Genomic DNA, 6,009 nt, shown 5'->3' with positions numbered 1-6,009 from the left:
CTTTCCAAATCCTTCAGGTTTCGGGGCTGTCACTGGGCAATACTGACTTTCAGCTCCCTCCAAAGATTTTCTATTGGGTTCAGGTCTGGAGACTGGCTAGGCCACTCCAGGACCTTGAGATGCTTCTTATGGAGCCACTCCTTAGTTGCCCTGGCTGTGTGTTTCGGGTCATTGTCATGCTGGAAGACCCAGCCACGACCCATCTTCAATGCACTTACTTAGGGAAGGAGGTTGTTGGCCAAGATCTGGCCATACATGGCCCAATCCATCCTCCCCTCAATACGGTGCAGTCGTCCTGTCCCCTTTGCAGAAAAGCATCCCCAAATAATGATGTTTCCACGTCCATGCTTCACAGTTGGGATGGTGTTCTTGGGGTTGTACTCATCCTTCTTCTTCCTCCAAACACGGCGAGTGGAGTTTAGACCTATTTCATTGTGCCATGAAATGAAATAGCTTTGGCAGTGTAAAGTTCATCTTCAGTCTCTCTAGCAATTGCTCAGTTCTTACGACTATTCCAAGTAGTAAGTTAGTAGATACCAGTAAGCCTATTACTGGCTTATAAGCTGTTAAAACGGCCAGTGGCAAAAGCCATACAGTTCATAGGTGCTATGTGTGGTGGAAGTAAACTTAGTAAGAAACGTTAGTCAGTTTAACACAATGCAACATGGTGTCAAGTGAAATATTTAAACTTGCGTCATGTTAATGCGTGACAAAATGATCTAATGTCGAGACGCTATACCGACACTCGACACGTGTAGCTTAGTGGCATAGTGGTTAAAGACACAGCCTGTCACATACAGTACGAGACTCCAGTTCGAATCCAGCGAGGGCAACAACATTCATCACTTCTAATCGGGGGCCAGCCGAACTAGGCTTGCCTGGTTCTTTTTCTTGTTGTGTTATCTGTGATCGTTTTGTTTTGTCTGTTTTGTGTAATTTCTTAATCTTTGTACCTATATTGTAGATTTAAACATGTATACGCAGCTGTAAAATAGACCTTGGTAAAAGAGACCTTGGTCTCAATCAATGTTCCTTGTTAAAGGTATAATGATAATATTTCCTATTCAAATTAATTTCATATATGTGTTCATGAAAACCAAGGACATTTCTAAGTGACTGATACATTTTGACGGTAGTGTATAAAATATATATATAACCAGCTGCTTATGCATGAATACATTTCATCAAATCTGAGCAAGTGGGAGGCTTTTTTACCATGACAGAAGTAGTCATCATTGAAGTAGCAAGTATTTACATCCAACTTTGTTATTATCATTCTATGGGTACTTTCCCTCTCGTCAAAGGGGTCAAAGATATAATCAATGTTATAATGATCCATATTCAACAAATGTAAAAACATAACCCATTAAGTTAGACTTACTTCACTTAGTCATTTAACAACTGTCAAATTACCTCTTTGATTTTAGGGGCAGCTTACAAAGAATTTAACCAATCTGTGGATATCCCTCTTGCCCAAACCAACCCCTTTGTCTACAAATTAAAATGCTTGTGACAGAGATTGCAGAATGTGGCTTTATTAGGCTGCTAAATTGTGCTGTATATCTGTTGTTGACTGACAGAACTCTATTCTAACCCACGCACTTTTCCTTAACACTCACTGCACTGGTTCATCTCAGCGTATGATTAGAATTCCCTTCGGAAAAAGGGTTGGACATCCCTTTGGCAGAGTGTGGGCACAGTCGTCATGGAAACTGCCAGTCTTGCCACTTTTACAAGCCCCAGACAGACACTGTTGTCTCACACCATGGCCATATGCATCAGTTGTTATTGCACTGAAAAACAGTGACGATGTAATCAAAATATATGCTGTAGAGATAATTGGAGGAGAGGACTAAAACAAAAATGCAGCAAAGAACAATGTAAAATGCATAAGTATATTTTGTATAATTTTATTATCATTTTATCATTAACATTATATACACTCACCTAAAGGATTATTAGGAACACCTGTTCAATTTCTCATTAATGCAATTATCTAATCAACCAATCACATGGCAGTTGCTTCAATGCATTTAGGGGTGTGGTCCTGGTCAAGACAATCTCCTAAACTCCAAACTGAATGTCAGAATGGGAAAGAAAGGTGATTTAAGCAATTTTGAGCATGGCATGGTTGTTGGTGCCAGATGGGCCGGTCTGAATATTTCACAATCCGCTCAGTTACTGGGATTTTCATGCACAACCATTTCTAGGGTTTACAAAGAATGGTGTGAAAAGGGAAAAACATCCAGTATGCAGCAGTCCTGTGGGCGAAAATGCCTTGTTGATGCTAGAGGTCAGAGGAGAATGGGCCGACTGATTCAAGCTGATAGAAGAGCAAATTTGACTGAAATAACCACTCGTTACAACCGAGGTATGCAGCAAAGCATTTGTGAAGCCACAACACACACAACCTTGAGGCGGATGGGCTACAATAGCAGAAGACCCCACCAGGTACCACTAATCTCCACTACAAACAGGAAAAAGAGGCTACAATTTGCACAAGCTCACCAAAATTGGACAGTTGAAGACTGGAAGAATGTTGCCTGGTCTGATGGGTCTCGATTTCTGTTGAGACATTCAGATGGTAGAGTCAGAATTTGGCGTAAACAGAATGAGAACATGGATCCATCATGCCTTGTTACCACTGTGCAGGCTGGTGGTGGTGGTGTAATGGTGTGGGGGATGTTTTCTTGGCACACTTTAGGCCCCTTAGTGCCAATTGGGCATCGTTTAAATGCCACGGCCTACCACCGCCCTTTATGACCACCATGTACCCATCCTCTGATTGCTACTTCCAGCAGGATAATGCACCATGTCACAAAGCTCGAATCATTTCAAATTTGTTTCTTGAACATGACAATGAGTTCACTGTACTGAAATGGCACCCACAGTCACCAGATCTCAACCCAATAGAGCATCTTTGGGATGTGGTGGAACGGGAGCTTCATGCCCTGGATGTGCATCCCACAAATCTCCATCAACTGCAAGATGCTATCCTATCAATATGGGCCAACATTTCTAAAGAATGCTTTCAGCACCTAGTTAAATCAATGCCACATAGAATTAAGGCAGTTCTGAAGGCAACAGGGGGTCAAACATAGTATTAGTATGGTGTTCCTAATAATCCTTTAGGTGAGAGTATATTGTACAGTATGCACTGTCCATGATCTACATAAATGTGAAATTGTTTCTGTGTCAGTTATTACCAGCTGTGTATGCAGGTCAAGGCCTTTCTGGCCACTCGTCTGCTTCCATGGAAACTAAGAAACTAGAACATGAAAGAACAGTGGGCGTACAGCTACTAATAACAAACTAGACAGAACCACAGAAGAACAATTAATATTTTTGCAATGTGGACAAGTTACTGTGAGTACAGTGGCTAGGGTAAATTTATAAGCCGATTGCAGTCTTTCATTTATTGCTGCCTTAAAATACAAATGTAAAACACAGATTAAATTAAGATTTAGCTACTCTAGATTTATAAAGTGAAATAAAGTTACAGTGGAAAGTATATTAAGCCATTTGGGGTGAGATAGAATGCCTGTAGAAGTAATGGATATTAGAATCCAGTTAATCCAATAAAAATACTTTCGTCAAATACAGCCATTGTCCACAAGTTTCTCTTTTACTAATAGATGTGGACCTTTTCTCATATTCGTACACTTTGCATATTCATAACCTTCACCTCCACTCTCCCCTCTTTTTTCATCCAATGGGTAATGAGGAAATGAAAAAGGAGGATGTAAGGTGTATGAAATTGTTTGAGCAACAGAGAAATAAGAAATGGTTAGTGGTTGGAGAAAGAAAAAAAAGATTTTAACGGACAAGGTAGAGCTAAAGTTAGCTGTGTAACTGGTTTTAAAGAATCCAAATGGTTTTATAGGATCCAACTGGAAACCAAGAAGCACAATACCATGGTAACTTTTATAAACATATATACCAGTTTGGCATCTCATTTTATCAATAGTTTTTAGGAGGTAAAAATGTTTAATGGTATTAAAGAGCCTTGTTATATTTAGGACATACACTCACCTAAAGGATTATTAGGAACAACCTTACTAATACTGTGGTAACAAGGCATGATGGATCCATGTTCTCATTCTGTTTACGCCAAATTCAGACTCTACCATCTGAATGTCCCAACAGAAATCGAGACTCATCAGACCAGGCAACATTCTTCCAGACTTCAACTGTCCAATTTTGGTGAACTCGTGCAAATTGTAGCCTCTTTTTCCTATTTGTAGTGGAGATGAGTGGTACCCGGTGGGGTCTTCTGCTGTTGTAGCCCATCCGCCTCAAGGTTGTGCGTGTTGTGGCTTCACAAATGCTTTGCTGCATACCTCGGTTGTAACGAGTGGTTATTTCAGTCAAAGTTGCTCTTCTATCAGCTTGAATCAGTCGGCCCATTCTCCTCTGACCTCTAGCATCAACAAGGCATTTTCGCCCACAGGACTGCTGCATACTGGATGTTTTTCCCTTTTCACACCATTCTTTGTAAACCCTAGAAATGGTTGTGCGTGAAAATCCCAGTAACTGAGCAGATTGTGAAATACTCAGACCGGCCCGTCTGACACCAACAACCATGCCACTCTCAAAATTGCATAAATTACCTTTCTTTCCCATTCTGACATTCAGTTTGGAGTTCAGGAGATTGTCTTGACCAGGACCACACCCCTAAATGCATTGAAGCAACTGCCATGTGATTGGTTGATTAGATAATTGCATTAATGAGAAATTGAACAGGTGTTCCTAATAATCCTTTAGGTGAGTGTATAACTGTCTCTTTGGCACAAATTGCTTCCAAAACCGTTTTGTTTTTAGTTCTCACTTTTCCCTATACACTACCATCATAGGTAAAGACTTTTTGCAAGAATATGTTGCTTGACAATGATTAAGCTTGAGTGGGCAGAAACAATTCTATTTCTGCAAGAGATAGAATACATTAGTGTTCTATTTGATATTTTACTTTATTTGATAAATTGTGTATAGGTCTTGAGAGCAGGTATTGATCGGGGTGATGGGTATCAGGGGGGAAAGTGTGGCCTAAGATAGTTTTTTTGCTATGTCAGTTATAGTTAGTGTAATCTTTGATCATTGGAGCAGTAGTAGACTGAAGTCAGAGACTTGATTCATTGCAGCTGGACAGAAGGATTGCTTTATACTTTGTTGTGGACCTTTTAACAACTGCTTAAATTCCATACATTTGAAAAGCCACACAAAAAGGACGACGCACCAACAGACACACAGAGTTAAATCCTATCATTTGTATTTGTTAAAATGGGCAGGCGAGACCTACAGTAGGTAACGATAGGAATCTCTTTTGCAGGCAACAAGACAATGGCCACTGAAGTATTTAGCTAAAATGTCACTGCTGTAAACTTGTGAGGGATGTCATAACAATGACAAAACATAGAAGCCCATCCTATTTATTTTCTATAATCTTACACCGAATCGCATGTTCACACTAAAGGGGTTTTCAGAGATTTAGACAGAATAAAGGGAAACATAACAGCAAGCCAATTGTCACATGTAAACCTATCACTGAATATTATATTGTAATGATTGGTGCTTTCATTGCTATGCTGCTCACATTGGGTAGCTTAGCACACTCACTCGCTTTACTGAGAGTGGTTGCAAGCGGCTGACAGGCAATTTTCCTCTCCATTAGTGGCTGTTTATTCCCATTTACTGCCAAAGCAAAGACCTATAGCACAAATGGGTGTTAGAACATGGGGTATCACAGGATAGTCTATGCTAAGAGCCACTTGTTACAGCCAAATAGAGGATGGGGTAATGAAAGTGCTAGTCAGGAAGGAATTTGTTCCAGTGATCCTCGATTTTCTCATAGACTTGGTTGTAACTTGTGGTCCTTAAAAACGTCAGTTATTGTGTACTAAAACAAAAACGTCTCTTTACCAAGCTTCCAAATCTAAAATATTTGGATTTGCATCACAAAACAGACTCTGGTGAAGGTACTATGGGCATAAGGGGCCAACATCCATGGGATCT

Source organism: Esox lucius, chromosome 15 (genome assembly GCF_011004845.1).
Source record: "Esox lucius isolate fEsoLuc1 chromosome 15, fEsoLuc1.pri, whole genome shotgun sequence".
Lineage (NCBI taxonomy): Eukaryota > Metazoa > Chordata > Actinopteri > Esociformes > Esocidae > Esox > Esox lucius.
The sequence above is the reverse complement of the archived record's forward strand: the minus strand, read 5'-3'. Positions refer to the sequence as shown.